The 21,574-nt window shown below is 46.3% G+C and overlaps 1 long non-coding RNA gene across 2 annotated transcripts in view; it reads left to right on the top strand.

The window, feature by feature from the left end:
* The first annotated feature begins 20,441 nt into the window (after nt 1–20,441).
* The window catches only part of LOC112656729 (uncharacterized), a 52,808-nt gene continuing 51,675 nt past the window's right edge, over nt 20,442–21,574 (top strand). For both annotated transcript variants that reach the window (XR_003134621.3, XR_003134622.3), the window contains exon 1: nt 20,442–20,690. This is a non-coding gene — a long non-coding RNA (uncharacterized LOC112656729). The remainder of the gene's footprint in view (nt 20,691–21,574) is intronic.

Raw genomic sequence — 21,574 nt, 5'->3', positions numbered from 1 at the left:
CCCTCCTGACCCTGGGAACAATGCAGCTCTGTCCTGAAGGGTTTCCAGCCCGAACAGCCGAGACTGTGCCTTTTGTGATGGCCCGGAGAGGAAGAATGGAGAAGCTGGTCCGGACGTCTGCGTGTGTGAATCACCCACGTCACATGGCCCGGCTGGCTGCAGCGGCTCCCCGGGTCTGCACAAGGGCACGCGGGAGCGTGGCCCGAGCCCACGCCTGGGGCCGGTCGGCCGGCTGCAGGGTGCACAGCTCTGAGCTACATCAGCGGAGAAAGGACAGGCGATGGGGTGGGGTGGGGGTGGGCGAAGGTCTGGCACAGCAGGGCCGTGGAGGTCACCGTCAGGGGCCACGGACCAGGCTCTGGGCCCTGGGGCTCTGCCTCCAGATCGCAGAGCGGTTGCGGGTTCTGGGCCCGAGGCTCTCGAGTTCACAGCATTTCTGGTTCACTCTTGGAAGCTGCAGGGCCCTGGCTTGTCCTTTTACTTAGGCAGGTCACCACGATCCCCTCAGCTCAGGGGGTTTTCCCCAAGGCCTAGAATTTGTCCAGAGTATGGAGAAAGCACCCTATTCTGGGGCAAAGAGGATACAGCGAGCCGGGCTGCTGCCCTATGTCCCAGAACTAAGGCCTGACTTGGGAGAGGGGAATGCTGAGGCTCCTGCAGGCTGCTGGGAGGGAGGGAGGAGGGACAGGAGCCAAGGGACAGGAGCGAGATCCCGGCTCCGCAGAACAGGCTGCTGAGGGCGAGGATGGTCCTCCGAGACACCCCCCCCCCCCTCAGCAACTGGGGGAGAGCTGGCCCAGCCGCAGGCAGGGGGATCGATCCCAGGACCCTGGCCGGGGACTCGGCCTACCTGGCCCGGCCGCGGTGCCTTCTCCCCGAGGGCCTGCAGGGGGCAGTGTGGTACTGCGGGCAGAACTCTGCTGCCTCATCAGATTTCCTTTCCGCCCCACTGGCCTCCTAATCTTTTCAAACCAAAGCTGCTTAGACACACACAACCTGAGCCCGGCTCGGCTCGAGTGACAGGGATTTAGCCCTGTGCTCCGGGACCCCTCTGCCGAGAGCCCCTGGCCCTGGATCTGCTCGGAGCGCAGGCCTGACCCCTCTCTCTGCCGTGTCCCTACCCCTGACACAAATCCTAAAGGTGGCTGTGCAGCCGGTCAGACGGTTTCCCAGACTGGTTCTCATCTAGTCCCCACAGCAGTTCTGAGAGGTCGGTACGACTCCGGGCAACCTGGGAAGGTGCAGATACAAGGGGGACACTGGTCTTCTAACCCCTGGTCCGGTGCTCATTCCACCCCTCTCTGGTGCCCCTGAAATTCAGCCTTCCACCCAGCACTTCCCAACGGGCCATCGCTCTCTTTGGGGGTGTGCTTGTCTCCCAAGTGACAGGTGCGAAGGTGCCTCTGCTCCTTTCCTAGAGTCTTGTGTGACTTTGGTCCACTCTACCGTCTTGCCCAAGTCACTTGCCGCGTCTGGGCTTTGCCTTCTCCACCAGGAAAGTGATGGTCTCTAAGATGGCTTGGAAGCTCTGTCTTTCGAGGTTCCGTGTCCCCAGGTGCAAGTTAGTTGCTGGGACTGAAGACTCAAATCACTGCTCCAAGGGCAGCGAGGTGGAGCCACAATGCAAAAATTCGAATTATGGGTCTGACCAAACTCTTTACATTTCAACTGGTTGTTTCCATATGGTGGATGCAGCCTTTGTCTTCCGGGGCTCAGGAGGGGCAGATCAAACCACATGCGAGTGTTGTAGACAACTTGGGTGGCAGCAGCTGCGCCCTCTGGAGCCCCACACTTAGGAGCTCCCTGTCAGGTGCCAGGGGAGGTGGCGCGCTCCTTGAGGGGTCTCACCCTCGTGGCTCAATCTCTCGGGCGGGCAGCCGTGTAGAGCTGCAGCAGTTTGGAGGTAGCAAGGCCACCTCCGTGGCTGCCTCAGGAGAGCTGCTCTTTTCCAAGAGGGAGGTATCCGACAAGGGGGGCGGCAACTGCCCAAGGTAACGTCCCGGGGTGTGTGGTACGGGAAGGAGTGGAAGGACAGAGCAGCACAGATGGTGCCTGAAAGTCAGAATTCCTTCATGAACGTCACCAACCACCATTCTGTGAGAACTAAGTCACCCAGGTGGTATTGTCAATATTCTTGTTTTGTGGATGAAGAAAACTGAGGCCCAGAGAGGTTGGATGACCCGTCCGAGGTCACGTATCTCACCAGAGGGAGAGTTAGGACGACAGAGCCCATGTCCTTAGTCACTCCTTCAGACTGTGACTCTCTCCATGAGATTGGACCTTAAAACTATGGAGCGTTTGTGAGGCATCTGAGGAAGAACATCTGCTACCTTCTATTGATCTGTTGAACTATCAGTTTATCATCTATCTATCAATCTATTGGTCTACCTACCTCATTATTTCTCTCTCTCTCTCTGTATCCCAATAAGTGGAAACTACAGAAAGACCTGAAGTTGGTTGTCATTTCTTCGTCCATATTTTCATCTGTTCTTCCAGGAACCTCATAAATAGGGAGAGCTGGTCTCCCAGAGAGGAGGGAGCTGAGGCTGTCAGAGGTCAGAGACTTGCTCAAGGCTCCACAGCTGGCTGGTGACTAGCCTGGGATAAGAATCCAGTTCTCCTGATTCTTGATCATGGTGTCCTGTTGACCACAACATGGGAGGAGAGCGCTGGCTTGAACAGTGGGGAGGGGAGTGCTGGCCTCCCATCCATAAGGGTCTCGGCTCCTGGGAATCCCAGGAAAATCTGTGCCCAGAGACCCAGTTGTGTCTTTGCCAGGCACACCCCAGGGGACATGGGCAGGCATAAGATCTCTGTCCTAATGCAGGTTTGGGTGGCAGGTTTGGTGGAATTTATCCTGCTCTTGAGGTCTGGGCTTTCTCGTCGAAACCACAGCCATGAACCGTATCAGGGCTGAGAATCGAGCAGGAGTGTTGAGCTTGTGCTTCGAACCACGGCTGAGCACCAAGCCATTGCTGTAGCCCCGCTGTCCCGGCGCAGCTGAAGACAGGGAGAGTCACAGGAGGGGGCCCCCCAAAGGGGGAGGGCTCAGGGGCATTTGCATAGGGTTTCATACCACGTAGGTGAGGAGAATCTTAGATTCCTGAAAAATGATTCCACCTGGTCCGTGTGGCTTAAGGGAAGCAGGAGACTGGACATAACGATTTTTAGGGATTTTTTTTTCTACTTAAATTTTTTCTTCCTCTACCTAGTTTCCTGCTTAAAAACTGCAAAGGTCAAATGCTTATAATGTAAGAGTTCATTTATTGGCCTTGACAACAAGCTACACCCTTCCTCAGGCCTCCATCTTCCTCTTAATTCTATTTTTCTAACTCCACTGAACAACCCTGCGCCCTGGGGGGAAGTCCCCTGTGTGGCAGGCTGTTGTTGTCAGAGCATGGGTTGTACTTGCAACAGATCGGAGTTTGAATCTCAGCTCGCAGGCTCCAGGCTGCTGTGTGAACCTGGGCAAATCACTCAGTCTTTCTGAACCCAGGTTCATCCCCTCGTAAAATGGGGATAATGATCTCTAACTCTGCTAGTCGTTGTGGAGATCTAAGGAGGACCTAGGAGTTCTTACAACCAGAAGCTCTCAGAATCTGCTGGAATGAGGCAGTTTGGCGAGTACGGAAGAGAGGATCTACTGAATGCAGGGAAAGCAAGTTTTCTGAGGTTGATTTTAGTCACAAGGTAATTGCATTCCTGCAATGTGACGTGTGAATGTGTGGATTAGCAGATGTGCTTTGGGGCATTTGTGGTCAACGCCTGCCCTGCCCGAGTGCATGGTGATGATGGCCATTCGTGTGGGTGTGTGGGACAAAAGGAGGTTCCCCAGAGTCAGGGATTTGGTAGGATTCAAGCACCTTAGGAAGTAGGACGCTGGAGGACTCTGCTATGTGGAGTGGTCTGGGAAAGCCAGAAGGCTAGAGAATGGAATCATATGGCATTAGTCTTTGGGGGAGGACGGGGAAGATTTAGGTCCTTTAAAAGAGACTGGAGAAGGTGGGAGAGGCCAGGAAATGGAGTGCTTTGGCACTCCGTCAGTAGAAGGTCTAATTTAGGTGAAAGAAGTTTTGGACAGTGGCGGAGAATCCAGCAAAATATGGGGCTTGGTGAAAGGGGAAGGATGACACAATTCTATCAGCTTTCGCTTATGAGAGCTCCCCCTACCTCAGAGAACATCTTAAAGTTGCTTATTTGTTTATTTTTTTCATTGCTTTGCTGTATCTGACAGCAACCCTCAAACCAGCATGCCAGACTCAATTCAGTCTTGACAAACACTTAGCACCAGATGACCTGGTCTCCCTGTCGCGCCCCCTCTGAGCCCCGGTGCCCAGGCAGATGGGCTGTGGGAAGCATTGGAGAAACATCTCGATGTGCTTCCATGGCGATCGTCAGAGGGAGCCCCACGGCTGTGGCAGGATTGGAGGTAGGCCACTGGCAAAGTTCAGGCACCAGCTTTCATACCCTCGGCAACATCTGGTGGCCATGATCTTCTCATAGCCTCCTGGAGGAAAGCTGCAGTGGAGAGGAGGAAGCCAAATGGTCGATGTCTTGTGTTCACATCCTGTGTCCCTGCATGATCCCCATGATTTCTAAGCAATTCAGCCTAAGCCGCCTGGGCCTGGTAGGAGCTTTTCCAGGGAGAAGCAGATTGAGTGTCATTTGTTTAGATTTAGCTTGTTTAAAAGGGATCGATTTCTTGACACCTCTCAGAAAGTCCTGTCAAGTGACAGTGTGTGTGTGTGGGGGGGTGAGTACTCATGAGTTGATGGGAATATAATTGGGTCCAACTGTGCCAGGAGATCGTGTGGCATATGTATCAAAAAATCAACAATATATCACATGGTAATGTAACATCTAGGAATATATTCTAAATAAACGATTAGGGGAATCCACACGGTTATATATGCAAGATGGGGGGACTTATTATACTGTTTATAATACGAAAAAATTGGAGACACTGTAAGTATTCAGTAATAAGGATTCGTTGAGTAGATTATGGAATATGAGGATATGTACAGAGCCATTTGAAATGGTGACCTGGGTTAGAGGTTACACATTGTTAAAATTGAGAGGATAAAGAATTATAAAATATGTGTGATTCCATTTTTATGAAAACAAAACCTTAACAAGTGCATATAAAAAGTCTGGAACTTACGTACATCATGTGGGAGGGGAAAGAAATTAAGGGGGATTTAAAAAAAGCTTTTCCAGTTGACTGAATTTTGATGTTTTGCTATAGCAAACAGAGATTGGTTCTTTAAATAAAGAAATCATAATAATTTAAATGAAATCGAGACCATGGACACAGACATAAATAGCGGCCAGCCGACATTTCCATCAGAATCTCGAAGTCCCTATTTTTCCTTTTCTTTAGACTAGATTAGCTTCCCCGGATTCTAGAGACGCAAAACACAATGGTTCTTAAGCAATTTTACCGATTAATCCTATGCTAAAGTACTAATTCGCCCAGGATATTATTTTCGACTATTTTTCGTTGACCGCATTTTTACTTTGTTTGGGCTGAAGGAAAACTGAAGAGGGATTCGTAGCCCTGTTTTCATTTTTGCACAACTGTCCTTTCCAGCTGCAGTTTTGGAGAGGAAACACACACTGAAACCCCACCAGGGAGGCAGCTGTATGCGTCCCAATCAGTCTGGCTGGAAGGAATCGCTCTTGGAAACTGACCCAAGGGCAGAAGCTCATTTCCCGTTCCCAACCCTGCCACCCCGGCTCCACTTCTCCTGGCTCTGTCTGAGCCCCCCTCCTGGAGGGCTTTTGGAACGGGGGTTGAGGCACCTGTACCTTAGTTCTGTCTCCCAAAGGAGGTTTAACTTGTCCATGAGAAATGAGTCAGCATGCAGAGCCTGGAGCTGTAAGATACTTCTGTTCTGAGATTTGGAATCTTCTGGATGGTTTAGAAAGACATGTGTTTGGCGGGAGAAGTCTCACGGCCTAAGATGGGGCATTTTCGGTTTCTGGCTTGATTAGACATGTTCTCCAGAGCAGGCAATGCTATCATGCTAAAAACAGAAAGATGCACTAGTGTGGGGTTTCCAGGTTGGTGAGAACAGATCTTGGCCCCCACCAATCCTGGCCCCACACTGTCGTGAAGTGACTGGAAATAAAGATGGAGCAGAGAGTAGGGAAGACAGAGGTGGCTGATTCAGGAAAAGTGGTCCATTTTGCCAAACTAGCTTTCATGGCTGGGGTGGTATTTGGGACCAGGATCTGGTCACAATTCTGTGTCCCCCCCCCCCATTCCTGCAGCAGGAACAAAGTGACCTGGGTCTTGTCTCTCCAAGCTCCCATGCAAGTGGTTTCTGTCAAATTTTGTAACGTGAGAGCTTCCCTGGAGGTCGAGGCCTTCATGCTTAGCTGTAAGCTGTTGAGACGCTGTTTCCAATCTTTTTAGCAAGTGGATTGGTTTCCAGATTGACAGCCTTGGAAACCAGACCCCTCTGTTTTTCCCCAAAACAGGTATCATCTGTGAGCAGCACACGAAGGCAGAACACGCTGTCCAAGGCCAACTCCAGATTTTCCATGGTTTGGGGTGGGTAGGGGAGGGTGAGGGAACATTTGGAGAGCCCAGAGAAATGATGTCTAGAACCTCAAATTAATAATGATTATGAAAAGTCAGCAACCTGCATTAACTCCCCTGCTTAAGAAGATGTTTCTAAAGTTAAGTAGCTGAAAAGTGACCTTTGAACAATTTCATTTCTAGCTGGTCCATGGCTGTGAGGTTGCCCTCCAAGGCTAGAGTTGATAAAAATCAAAGAACCTGTTTATGCCCCTATTCAGGCCACAAGTAACAGAGACAGGAGAGCCCATGCTCATGAACCCAATCCTTCCCCTCCTTGCCAGTCATACATCTGAGGATCTGATGAGAATTGGTTCTAGAATTTCAAATGGATTGTCTTATTTAATCTTTTACAGCAAGAAGAAAGACAACAATAATAAGAGTAGCTATGGTTTATTAAGTGCTTACTATGTGCCAGATGCCTTAATATGTGTAATTTCTGATCCCCAAAAGTAATCTTGCAGGAGCAGTGTTGTCACCCTCATTCTACAGGTTAAGAGTCTGAACACTGAGTCTAGGAGAAGTTATCACTTGGCCAAATCTGTGTTATTCAGAAAAATGGGGATCCAGGTGGTATGCTCTCCTTTGGAGTCAAGAGTTCTCCCCTCCCGTGGTGCTCTGGGCAGACTCTCGCTCTTCCATCCTCCCCTAGATCCAGGACAGGTCAGGACCGGGGAGGAGAGATGGCCACTGCTTACCCAGCTCTTGGCTCCTTCACTGCACAGTTCTTGGCTGGAACTCATTGTCCTGGGTTATTACATGACTGGGAGAGGGAAGGGATTAATTTGTCTCTCAAACCTAGGAGAGGTGGAGTAGTCAGGATGAGGGATGACATGCATGGGAGGAACAAGGGTGGAGATGCGACATGAGAAGTCAGTTGTGTTGGTCTCAAGAAGGGTTTATAGACATTTCTCAAGGTGAAGGGCATATTTCCTTTGTCATTCCCATGTTCTTGGAGATGACAATGGCCCGGTCTAGGGAAATCGCTTTAAAAACAAGTGCACAGGTATTACAAGTTTCCGATTTCTCTGGCAAAGACTGATCGACAGGGTCCAGTTAGATCTCCACCCACTATCTTGGTTGTCAAAGAAAAGCATTTCAGAACTGCTCTGCCACTCTTCTGCTCAACACCTGTGGTCCTGGGGTCTTCCCAAATTAATTTGGGGAAAATTCTGTTCCTGTAGGCCCAATATGGCTGGGAGGAGTCAAAAAGCCTTGGAAGACACAGAAGTGTAAGGCCATTAACCAGAAAGATGTCCTGAGCCAGGAGCTCAGAGACCCTGATAGAAGATGGTTCCAAATCCAGGAACTAGGGGCCAGCTTCACCACAAGGAGGCAGCTCTTCAATGCTTGCTGATGGGTCACTTCTGAATCACCTCAGTCACCACTCATCCGGCCCTGCCCACCATCCCCACATTCTGCTCTGTGTCTAGTGCTACTTCCCAGCCCTACATCTCCCATTGTGCTACCTGGAGATGACCACAGTAAAAAGCAGTAAAAAGAACAATGTTCCCCGGGGGGTGACTCTACCAGGCACCATGCAAGGTGCTTTACCTACGTTAACTGATCATCTGCAGAGTATGTCCATTTTACCAAGACTCAGAGAGGTTCAGTGACTTGCTCAGGATCACACAGCTCCTCACAGAGTCAGAATCCAGATTCAGGTCTGTCGGACTCCAGAACTCACAACAAAGAAGAAACAGTAAAAGCAGTCTTTCTAGTCATAAATGCCAACATTATTGCTCAGCCATTCCAGTTCTCAGTGTGCTCTACAGAATTCTCAGTGCTGGGTGCTGTCAGCCACAGATGGGGAAGCTAAAGCTTGCAGAGGCTGAGTGAAATATCTACAGCCTCAAACAGGTCAGCAGATGAACCCGAACCAGAAGTGGGTGGTCCATTAATTTATTACCTCTTTTGCAAAAACTGCCAAGGGACCCAATTGGTTGCATGAAAGATATCAACTCAGGGAAACACATCAGTCAAACTGATAAAGATGTCAAACATCAAGATGCCTGTGTGCCTGTGAGCCAAGCGGTAAGAAATGTGGGTGAGTGGTGGTGTCTCAGAATGCTGGCCAGGGCAACTTTCAATTCACGGTCTCACAGAATGCAGAGGTGGAAGGGCTCTGGTGAGGAGCCATCTAGCCCTCACTGCATCCATGACAAGCGGTTACCTAGCCCCTTCCAGGATACCCACACGGTCAGGAAGCTCCATTTTCCAGAAGCTGCAAATTCTACTTCTTCCACTTCTTCGGGACATGTCTGACTTCTTGGATATTGAATCCATAGATGTAGAATGTCAGTCTCCTTAGTCTGAGATCTGATGAGTACAAATGAGGTCCCCGTAAGAGTGGGGATGCCAAAGGGTCCAGCCACTTTGGAAAACAGTAGGGCCATTTCTTATGAAGTTAAACATAGTTACCATAGGGTCCAGTGATCCTACTCTTAGCTATTTACCCAATGACAACATGTGTCTGCACTAAAAGCTGGATGCAAATGCTTCCTTCATAATCATCAAAAGCTGGAAACAACCCAAACATCAACAATAGCCCATCAACTGGTGGATGATAAGCAAACCATGGAGTCCCCATATGTGGAGCATTCCTAGCACAGCAAGTAAAAAGGACCTATGGCTGACTTGTGCAACATCATGGATCATGGATCAATTTCAAGGCCTTATCTATAGAAACCAGACTCAAAAGGCTGCCTACAGTTACAATTCCTCTTATATGACATCCTGGAAGGGGCGACAGATAGTATATTTGTGTGGGTCCCACTTAAACCTGGATTTTTAAAAATAAATACAGTATGGTAATGTTAATGTATTTTTTCTTCTTATGATTTTCTTTTCTTTTTCAAAAAATAGTTTATTATTTACTTAATACAGAGAGAGAGAGAGAGAGCAAGAGAGCATAAGCATGGGGAGCAGCAGAGGGAGAGGGTGAGCAGGGAGCCTGATGTGGAGCTCGATCTGAGGACCCTGGTATTATGGCCTGAGCCAAAGGCAGACGCTTAAATGACTGAGCCACCCAGGCACCCCATTCTTCTTTCCTTTCCTTCTTTTCCTTTTCCTTTTCCTTTTCCTTTTCCTTTTCCTTTCCTTTCCTTTAGAGAAAGGAAGGGAGAGAAAGGAAGAGGAAGAGGGGAGAGAGAGAGAGCATCTTAAGTAGGCTTCATAACCACCATGGAGCCTGAGGTGAGGCTCAATCCCACAACCCTGAGATCATGACCTGAGCCAAAATCAAGAGACGGTTTGCTTAACTGACTGAGCCATCTAGGTGACCCTCTTATGATTTTCATAATACTACTTTTTTCCCCCTCTAAATTACTCTATTGTAAGAATGCAGTATATAATGCATACAACATACAAAATATGTATTAATCAATCATTTATGTTATTAGTAAGGCTCCCAGTCAACAGTAGGCTATTGGTAACTAAGTTTTGGGCAAAGTTATACATGGATTTTCAACTCTGTGGGGGGGTCAGTGGCCTTAACCCCCTCATTGGTCAAGGGTCAATTGTATGTATTAAGAACAAAACAAGAACAACAACAAAAAAAGAACAAAACAAGTGGTTGCTAGAGGCTGGGGCATGACTACAAAAAGTATGGACTACAAACAAGCATGAGGGCACATTTTGGGGTGATGGAAATGTTCTGAGTCTTGATTGTGGGAGGGATTTTACAATTGTAGGCACTTGGGAAAATTTATTAAATTGTACACTTAAAAGGGGTAAATTTTACTGTAAGCAAATATATATATTTACTGTAAGCAAATATATATATTTTTCTACAGCTATATATATATATATATATAGTATATAGTACACAGCCATCAAAAAGAATGAAATCTTGCCATTTGCAACGATGCGGATGGAGGTAGAGTGTATTGTGCTAAGTGAAACAAGCCAGTCAGAAAGAGAAATATCCTTTGATTTCACTCATATGTGAAATTTAAGAAACAAAACAGAAGAATATAGGGGAAGGGAAGGAAAAATAAAGTAAGATGAAAACAGAGAGGAAGGCAAGCCATAAGAGACTCTTAATTCTAGGAAACAAACTGAAGGTTGCTGGAAGGGAGGAAGATGGGGGATGGGGTACCTGGGTGATGGGCATGAAGAAGGGCACATGATGGGATGATCACTGGTGTTATATGGAACTGATGAATCCCTAAATTCTACCCCTGAAACTAATCACGCAGTATATGTTAACTAAATTGAATGAAAAAAGAAGATGCAGACACAAGAGTCAGTGATAGTTGGATGGTCTCCATCTGTGTAGCTGTAAAGTCTTGGTGCTTGTGCAGTGATGGTTATGGGAGGACCCCTCCTACTTCTGGAAGTTTACAAGCGCTGCCTCACATGGGTGTCTGAATCCTTCCAGCTGCCTCAGGGACCGGGTCGTTATTCTCCTTGGGCCAGTAATTCTGATGTTCCTGCAGCTCTGTCCCAGTTTCTGTCTCTGAAGCTGTGCTTGGTCTATAGCCTTTGTCAAGGCCTTTCCAGGCTTTTCTCTAGGGTACTGATTGGTTCCTTACTGTTCCAAGCTACCTGATAGTTCTTTTTCTGCCAAGACAGAAATGGTTTCCTTGTCTTAGTGATCTACTTCTTTGTAGTTCCTTCTGAAAAATTGCTTGGGTCCTTAGATATCATGGCTCTTTTTATGCTTACAAAAGACCCTTTCCTCTCAATGTATGTATCACTGTGGTGCCTGGGGCTGGGGATGATTAAAGCAGGAACACCACCTTACTGTTCCTGGAGTCCCCACTCTCACTCTTGAAGTCCAGATCCAGGGCTATGGTCAGCAGCACTTTGATGTTTTTCTCCCTGCCCCTTGTGGATCCTGCCTTGCTTCTCCCATTGAGATTTGGCTTTTCTTGTCATGTTCTACTCACACACTTCAGATTTACCATGTCTGTTTCTACGTCTGAACCCCCAGTTTGGCCATGGTGCAAGTTCAAGTTCTTTCCCTAGGATATCCTAACACCCCATGCAAGTCAGTGCTGTAAGTAAATTGGGGGCTGGGGAATCCAGGGGAGTACCTAACTTCAGAGATTTGAAATAGCTCAATTCTAATGTTGGACTATAAGATGTGTTTTGCATAATGAAGATGTGTTTGCCTTCCAGCTGCTTCTGTCCACTGTCACCATTCCTTACTGTCACAGAGCTGGGTAAATCTAACGCCTCTTCTAAGTGACAGGCCTTCAGCTGTTTGAGGACAGTGATCATGTCTTTCTGAAATCTTCTCTCTGGCTACCTTAGCAAGATTGCCATGTCTGCTGGGAAACTGTATCTGGAATCCTGAATTGAGATGTGGCACCTGCACCTAAGAAGGACCTAGAAAAAAGGAGAGGTAACTCAGAGGTAAACAAATAGAGACTCCCACACCAGGCTGCGGGGAGAATAGGGGCTCCCCAGACCTACCTTATGTTCTGGACTTGCCTTTCCTTCCATCACAGAAATGTCTGGAGAACAACCTGTCATTGCCATGTCATGAGTGAGCAAAATAACTCCTTCCTGTCTGGAAATCTGGAGCGAAATGATACGGCCGTAAAAGTTCTCTGTGGAGCTATTGGCATGCTTTTGAATAAATTATTTCTATTTTTTGGCTCCAAAATGGACCTAGCATCTCTTGGGAGTATTGGCTTGGGCTGGAGTTTGTGTGGAAGCCCAGAGGGAGGAAAAATCCTGGTTTTAATGGAAGAAACATCGCAGACACATGGGGAAAGGACCAAAAACAAAACCAGAGAAGCATAATGTACCCAGCCCTCCTCAAAGCACATGGGAGTTGGCACTGTGTGCAATTCTGGTGTTCAAGCAAGGTTGAAACATAACCCAAACGTTGGCGAGTCCATGGGCCAACTCCCTACATTTCTGGAATGGTCTTCCTGAGAATTAGAAATACATTTTATCAACCAGAATTCCCATTAGTCTTTACCACACAGGCTGCCTCATCTGCCTTGTACTGGACAAGACCCACCCATTCTGAGTACAGCTACATTTTCTGAGCATAGATGGAGACTCCCCAGCCCTTCTTCCCCAGAATTCTTTTTTTGAGGAAGGCCTGTATTTAGTTGGAAGAAATATTTTGAGTCACTATGGGTGGAGGGTGACACCCAAGCTGTGCTGAAATAGCAAAAGACACCTTTGGAACTGCATGTGTAGGGCAAGGAGGGGAATTTGTGTTGTTGCTGAGAGGCCAGTGAGGACACAGTAAAGGAGAAAGAGGTAAGGGGGCAATCAGGAGATGGGAGAGACCTTGGGAGTGAAGGGAAGGGCACGATCTTGACTCCCTCTGAAGGTTTAAGTTTTTAAAATCACCAAAATGGCTGGTGGGAATGAGCTTGGGGGTGGGTATGCTAGAGAGGGGGCTAACTATTGTGCCTAAACCTGAGTGGAGGGGGCCACAGACTGTCAGAGCCAGAGATACATTTGTTGCTTTTCTATTCTCCCATTTGATTAGAATTCCTTCCTCTGGGGGGCTGCATCTTTGTATTTCCAGTGACTAGTGCTCAGCCCCGAAACATAGAAGGCCCCCAAGAAATGTCACTTAAAGAAAATAAAGATGGAAGGAGAGACAGTCGGTATCTTCTCATTTTATAAGTCATAAAACATAAGATTTAATTGAGAATGTCCCAGAAAAATCAAAGTCCCAATATTGATTTTTTGTAAAGTCTTCTGATTCATCCAAAGGAAAATGGAATCAGTGAAATTTTTCTTTAAACATTGACTCCCTTATCTTGACACTGTGCCTTCCTTTACTCTGGCCCAGATGCACCTGCTCCTTGAAACCTCTTCCATTCCTCTAACTATAGACATCATGGTACATGACCGAGAATCGTGAAAAATTAGAATTGAAAAAGGATGTCAGAAGTCACTTACCGAAAGTCTGATCCCTAGACCTTTCTTATGTCACTTAATACTTTCTATCTTTATTTGTTTTAGAAAATGTCTCTTACTTTAAAATGAGTTCTCTCTGGGCCTGTCAACATAGATGTGCGCTCTACACATGAATAAACCAAAGTCAAAAGCGTGAAACAGGATTGGCAAAATGTCAGTGCTAGAAAAGGCTTTGCAAATGCTTTACAAGAAATAGATATTACTATTTCAAACCATAATGGCTTCCTGGTAAATGAAAGACCCTTTTGTTCAGTTGAGCCCCTTGAGTTAGGATATGCAAAGTGGACTCGGAGCTCTGGTTTTAGAGCAGGAGTTAGAGGAAGACAGTTTGGTGTTCTAGTGGTAGGGGTAAAGGGCAATCTGAGAGGGAGGAGGGGAGGTGAGATGGGAGTAGCTAATTCAAAAATGGCCAAGTGAGACAGCGAGGGGTGAGGGGTAAGGAGTCACATGCAGGGAAAGCATGCCGGCAATCTCAGAAAGTAATGAAGATGGATGCCCAAGTTCTTATGATGTAACCCTGCCTCTACCTCCATTTCCTGCAAATCTTGAGCTGAATTTTTGGACCAAATTTCCCCAGAAATTCACAGAAATATTGGGGAGGGCATTGGATCTCCAACAGGAAGTAGGATAGGCATTTGGGGAATCCTCTCTAAAGCTTAAGAGCAGGGAGATCCCAGCCCATATCGGGGTTATACAAGACCATTTAATATCATGGAAACCTGTGTATGTACAAATATGTTTTTCTTCCCTTACGGCATCGCCTTGAAATTCTCGTATTTGAAAACAGGAGATAGAAGTGGAGATGAAAGTCATGCACGAACAGCCAAATCTCAGTTGTAAAGTACAAAACATCAGTCGAATGCCTTTCATGTAATTTTGTTTTTGTTCATACTCTAGTGTGAATTTTGATGATGTGATCATTGTACAAGAGATCTGAAGATATCACCAATATGAAGTTGGGAGACATGGGGGAAAAGGATGGTCTTAGCGATATATTATCCCCACAGCTTCTACAGTAAAGTCTGATGAAAAGTTTTCACACATGATTATACATCCAAAGAAGAATGGCATGTGGCATATCCACAGAGCAGTCCTGTGCCAGGAACACAGTAAAATTCAGGGCTGTGTTACTTCTAAGGCCATAGGAAAGGAATAATGCTATGATCAAGCATGAGACAATCCCTGCCTTGATGGCTTTATTTCTGGAAAGATCATGCTCTGGACGAAATTGCTCTGGATCTTCCTCATGATCAGATATACTATGTGTTGGACCCTAATAATTCTAATGAGAGCAGCTGTGTAGCCTGTCCGTTGTAGGTATTTCCTCTGATACCTTGCCCATTCTTGTCTTCCTAGTCATTCATGCTGTCCTTTCCCATTGCCCCAGAGTTAATGAACATACTGGGGCTAAATCTCCCCCTGTATACACAGTGACAAAAACAAAAGCTCCCAAAGCTTGTATGAGGCCAATGTGTAGGAAGCAGTACAGGGCAGGTGGCTTGTTCATCAGCCTGTCCATCTTCCTATGGTGAGGCTTCTGGTTCATAATATCATTTTCAGCTTTCTCGGAAGATAAAGTGATGAGGGAATTATATCTGTGTCTAAACTGATGGATAAGATGGTAATGATGCCAATGGGCAGGGCAAGCTCAACAGTAAGGTAAATCAAAAAGAGGCAGACGAAATCAGAGAGGGAGACAAACCATAAGAGACTCTTAACTATAGGAAACAAACTGAGGGTCGCTGGAGGGGAGGTGGGTAGGGAGATGGGGTAATGGTGATGGACATTAAGGAGGGCATGTGATGTAATGAACACTGGGTGTTATATGCAACTGATGAACCACTAAACTCTACCTCTGAAACTAATAATACACTCTATGTTAATTAATCAAATTTAAATTAGGAAAGGAGGGCAAAGCTCAGCAGTGTTCTAGGCTAGAGTGTAAGCAATGATCTTTAGGTGATCTTTAGGTTAAGCGACCTTCCTCCACTCTGTGACCACAGGTGCAAAGATGTCATTGTCACTCAGTAAGACTGTGTGGCCTGCCTTTTTAGCTGCCTCAGAACCTGCTACCTCCACGACAATCCCAATATCTACATTCTTTATTTAGACTGGAAAGTCATTCACGGCCTCCCTTGGTCACGGCAACCCCAGTGTCCTGTCTCTAACAGCCTACTACAATGATCGGCTTTTGCAAAGATGATTCCTGAGTGGTTGGTTAAGAGCTCACCCAGGTGCTCGAGACACACGTCCTTCTGCTGCTCCATACTGGCCACTGCAGTGGCTTTAGCAGCCTGTTCGCTACCTTGTTCCACATCAGTGGCGAGGCACTTTTTGATGTCTTCTATCATCCCAGTGTTGGCTGAAATGGTACCTACACACTCTTGGTAGTGCTTTGGTTATGAAGGACAGATACTTGCAATCATAATGACCTTGATCCCAGCACTCTGGAATTCAGTGAGTGCATCAGGCACAGTGGATGGAAGGGGATGGGTCGTTGACAAGAGCTCACTAAGCAGAAGTTGGAGATGGGAAAGGTCATGGTATCTGTCATTTGAGGAGGTTTCTGAGAAGTTGTTTGCTGGCAGGTAGAGGTGATAGAGGCCAAGAATGTGTCTCCCGTAGGCCATCTAGCTCCATGCGCTGTGAGGGAAGCCTCAGCTGTGCCTTTGTCTGGGGGCTAATCTAGGGCATTGATAATGATGGCGCTGTGCTCTCTAAGACCTTCTCAGGAAGAAGCTCTCATCATCATGAGGGAATGTTTATCACTGGAGCCATCCCTCTCGTATATAAGGAGCTGGAATTTGTTGGTAGAATTAAAAGAGATTTCAGGCATTTTGCAATTTTATTTCCTAATTCCCATTATAGCACCTACAGTGACCTCTGAGAATTTCCAAGGGCAGTTTCGGAGGCATACAGTGTTATTATCTTGTATAAGGAGGCCTGGATTCCAGAGCTTCCTGCAGAGACTTGGTTTGTCGGTTCTTCATTTGTGTCAGCCATGTAGATCTGACTGTCAGACTGCTTGTGGGTCCTGTGGTGAGTTTCAGTTTTGTTGGAGCCAATGATAGAAGTGGAATGAGGGTCTCCACTGCATCTGGGTTCTTCACCAGGAAGTTCTTCTTGCCCATCCATTTTTCTGTCATCGACAAGGTGACAGTGACAATGACTAGGAGGCCCTCAGGTTCATGAGCCACAATGATATCAGTGAGGAAGATGGTGGAGTCCAGGCCATAGTTCATGTACACTTCTTAATGAAGAAAAGGATGCTGGTCAAGTGGCCTCTCCTGCCGCAATACAAGTGAAATGCCAAATCTCAGTATCTATGGGTGTCTTCTCATTTCCAATTCCAGAAGCCAGGGAGGCAGTCTGTCCAATGACCCTCTTTGGGTGTTTTCACTATGTCTTTAGTTCCATGGAGATGCACAAGGTAAATTTTTGGCATTGTTTTGCCCATAATGCTGATGACATGGGTGCCGGTGGACTGAGGTTGGTCATAGGGTCCTGGGCCACAGAAGGACACAGTTTCAAGGTGTGATCCACACTACAGACCTGGAGCCCAAGGTTCCATTTGTGGGAGCTTGAGGTAGGTGAGCTGAAGGGCCAGGCTTAGACTGGATCCTACACCCATGCCAGGCAGTCTGGTGGGTTCAGGGCCTGCTCCTGGTTTTCTCTCTTATTTCTTGTCATCTTTGATCTGCTTTTCCAGATTAAAAGCCTCTTGAGGGCAGAGGCTATATTTTTTTTATCACTGTTTTCTCATCACATGGGCATTTAGAATAGGTATTCCCTGAATGACTAAATAACCTCACAAAATCTGGGGCCCGTGGGCTTGTAGCCACCACTTGGAAAAGTAATGTAGCCACTGACTGGTAGTGATAAAGCTTGAATGAATGGGCTTATAAAGTGAACCAGGTCAGCAGTTCTCAACTGGAGCCCCTGGAAATCCTTTTAGGGAATAAAGTACACAAGTCAATCTCAGCCTCAGTTTCTGCTTCTGCAAAGTCAAGATGAAAATAGGGGAATGATAGCATTTATTTTGAGGTTGTTAGGATTCAATAATTCAGAGAGAGCACTGAGAACTTTCCTGGTACTAAGTAAACACTCAAATTTGGTTATTGATGTTACAGTTAGTAATAACAATAAAAAAGTAACATCTTTTTTACTCTAGAGACTGCAGCTCTATTTCATTCTATTTGTCAACTATTAACTATGTATGGCATATGAGTCCTTGTGGAAGAGAAAATATATTAGCCTGATTTAGCATGATTTAGCAATCCAAAGGTGGCAGGCTGGCAGCAGCATCACTGTCCCTGTAGATGGGGTGCTCATTATAGTTCATGATGACATTTTTGGTAGCTATTGACTTTGTAAGGTTCATGTAGAGGTATTTTAGCTATCTTCTCAAGAGAAATAAATATATCAAATCTTTTAACTGACTAACTAACTAACTAACTAACTAACTAACTAACTAACTCACCCTTTATGGAGATCTCTGAAGGATGGGAACATATCTTATTTATCTCATTGACCCGCATATTTAGCACAGCACATGGCATGCAGGAGCTGCTAACTGCAATTTCTGAATGAATGACTGAAACCTATTCATGGAAGGCATTGCCATTGCATATTGGTTTAAAATAATCCAGAATTGGTGGTGGTTTAGTACTAATGGATTCGGATCTAAGAGCTTTCTTAGACACCTCTCCACACCCAGAAGTTCCCATTATGTTATGGTGCATCCTGTAACCAAAAACCCTGTCCCTACTGAAACCCACCCCATGTTTGGATCTAGCAGCTGCCTCCACAGTGAAGGGAGAGTTAACCACCACACTTGTCCTAATTATAAGTCATTCAATATGGGCTTTGGAGGGATATAGTCTGATGTAACCCTCATCAAATCCATCAGCAATGCATAAACAATTTTAAGAGTTGAGCTGATGTGGCTTATCAAGGGACCTTAGTTGCTATGATGCCATGGCCTGGCTTGATGCCCTTGGCTAAAGCTAATCATTGGGTGGGTAGCTTGGCTCTCTCAATGGCCTGCCTGGCCTATTCTGGTGGTATGTGTCAGGGCAGCAAGAATGCATTGCCTAAGCTAGGAAGGTGGACCATCTCTGAGAGCTGGAGGAGGAGACAAATGGAGGAAGAGAGCTTTGATTCTGATGGTGGGACAAGAGAACAGATTGTTCAGAAGGAAATGTAAATAGTCCTTGACTCCAGTATCCTTGCTGTTATCCATAGTTACTCACAGTCGACCATGGGTATTGCTCTGGGGCAGGGAAAGGGTGGAACCAACCCACGAGCAGACGACAGGGGACATTCCAGATCCAGTGTGCATAGGTAGCCCTGGAATAAAGTGGATGTGGCTGGGATGCCATGGCCATAAGGGAAGCCCCGACTCTTAATCCTTAGAAAGAGGTCTCCTCATCCCAGGGATATATTCAGAGCCCATCTTCTCAAAGAGGCACATCCTGATGTGATGGTCGGAAGGACACCAGAAGTCCTGTCTTCTTCCCATCCTCACCTTTCCCCATCCAGACAAAAAAGGGTCACTGATAATCTCATTCCTGTTCCTTTGCTAGTTGTTAATTAATTTTAGCATATGGAACATTTAAAATAAGAACAGTTTCACCTCATTGTATTGGAATATGAGCTTGCAAGGCAGGGCCTTTAAGGCTTTGAAATGTTTTCTAGAAAAGGCAACGCTGTATGGGGCTCCTCTGTTACCAACAACCTTTCCCACTGGAGGGAACTAAACCACTTCTTTGAGTGACTCATCCCACAGGCGATAAAGTGGCTGTGGTTTAAGCCTCTGGTGCAATGGGCTTAATAGCGAGAAGAATATGTTCTTTTTCCTCTTTGCTGCCATCCTAACCTTCTGATAGTCCTAGAATATACCCAGCTTTCTCCTGCCTAGAGACTTCACTTCCCTGGTTTTTGCATGACTGACTCTTTTTCATTCTGCAGATCCCTGCTCAAGGTCAGCTTTTCAGAATGACCTTCCCTACCACTTGGGTCTAAAGTAGGTGCTCCGGCTCTAGCTCCTCCAGAATACTCTAGGACAACCTTCTAGTTCTTTTCTTTATGGCCCTATTCACAATTCTAACTGCATTTATGCCTCATTCACTCATTTATTGTCTTTAGAGTGTGAGCTCTGTGATGGCAGGCTTGTCTTGTTATTGGTGTATTTTGGGGGCATAGGACAGACCTAGCATACTTAAAACATTTGAATTTCTGTCACGTTTACTTTAGTATTTGGGGGTATTCTGGGGTTGTGAGTTGGACACAGTCTCAAAGCTTAAGGCTCAGTTGGGAAGATAGAAAATTTATCAGTTGGCACTCACGGTAAGGGCTTGGAGAGATGGAGGACAGGGTGTATCTGGGGAAACACCCAAACAAATCTGCAGAAGTTAGGGGGGCGGTTTCTCCTGGAAAATAGAAGAACTGAGACCCAAACAGCTACCCAGGTAGCTGAAGAAAGGGAAAAGGGTTCTGGGCAGAGGGTGTAGCATTTGCACAGGCCTGGAGGTGGGAAAGATGGCATTTCTGAGGATCTGGGAGCTGTTTAGTAGATAAAAGAAGGTGAGCAGCATGTGATGTGGATGCAGACATAGCAATGGCTAGAGCATAGCATGGTGCAGCCATACTAAATTTGCATTCTATTCTGTAGGAAATGAAGAGCTACTGAAGAGTTTTAAGTTAAGAGAGGCATGATGCAGTGTTCACTTTTGAGGAATCACTCAGCTTTGTGGGGAGCAAGGAGTTGGAGGGGCAAGATTAAAGAAAGGGTGAATGTGTAAGGGACATACTGGTGGTCCAAGGGAGCAAAACTGGTGGCCTGGACTAGAAAGGTCACTGTGGGGCTGGGAAGCAGGAGAACATTTCTCAGTATTTAGGTTCTAAAGATAGATGAATGACTGCAGGGGAAAGAAGTGGAGACTGGAGTGCTTGGGTGGAGTAAAGGACAAGGCCCATGTGACCCAGATATGTGTGGGGGCAGGGATGGCATTCATGGAGGCAGGAGAGACAGAGGGAGGAGAGGAACCACACACATCACTACCTTCAGGCCATCTCTCCTTTTCTCTTTCCCTCAGGAAATTCCAGCTGTCCTAGAGGCCCAGCACAAGTGCCATCTCCTCCTCGAAGTTTCTTCTGGATCTTCTTCTGAGCTACAGCACCAGCAACTGGCCCACAACCTCACCACTGTGTATGTTGTTCTGCATTATTTCATCCAAGTTAGTCTTGTCTTTCCCACAAGGTTCCATACTCCTTGGTAGCAGAACCATATGTTCCAGTGACTGCCATGGGGCTGAGTACACGACAGATGCTCAGTCCTTGGGGATTGTGTTAGTAAGAGTTCTCCAGAGAAACAGAACCAATAGGATGTGCCTGTATATAGAAATAGATTTATTATAAGGAATTGGCTCATGCAATTATGGAGGCTGGCAAGTTCAAAATCTGCAGTGTGGGCTGGCTGGAGATCCAGAAAGAACTGATGGTGCAGATGAAGTCTGAAGGCAGCCTGCTGGAGATCTCCCTGTTATGTGGAGAGACTGCTCTTTTTGTTCTGTTTAGGCTTTCAACTGTTTAGATGAGGCCCATTCATATTACAGAGGGTGAGCTTCTTACTCAAAGCCTTCTGATTTAAATGTGAATGTCATTCAAAAACACTCTTTAAATTGACACCTAAATTCACCATCATAGGGGTTACCCAAGTGATTTTATGCAAATTATAATCCTACTTTTAAGCCAAATGGGTGGTCAGATTGGCAAGGCTGTGACTGCTTAGATCTCACAGGCACACGATCCTAGAGAGGTGAAGTGATTTTCCTAAGGTCACCAAGCAAGATAAGTCTGGACATCCAGACTTGTGTCTTTTCTACTATATCTCATAACGGACAATTTGTGTGTGTGCACGTGTGTGTGTGTGTGTGTCACCCTGTCAAGAGGCCAAGATACCTTATTGGAGCTGTGATTTCTAGCTTTTAATTTGGAGATTAGAAAACACAGAGAAAGGAGATAACTTTCTCCAGCTGTGTATTCTTTGTTAGTGAGCTTCTAAAAACAACAATTTGGATTGGAATTCAGGAA

The sequence above is a fragment of the Canis lupus genome, chromosome 37 (genome assembly GCF_003254725.2).
Source record: "Canis lupus dingo isolate Sandy chromosome 37, ASM325472v2, whole genome shotgun sequence".
In the NCBI taxonomy this organism is placed as follows: Eukaryota; Metazoa; Chordata; class Mammalia; order Carnivora; family Canidae; genus Canis; species Canis lupus.
Note: the sequence above shows the minus strand (reverse complement) of the source record. Positions and strands in the feature narration are given on the sequence as shown.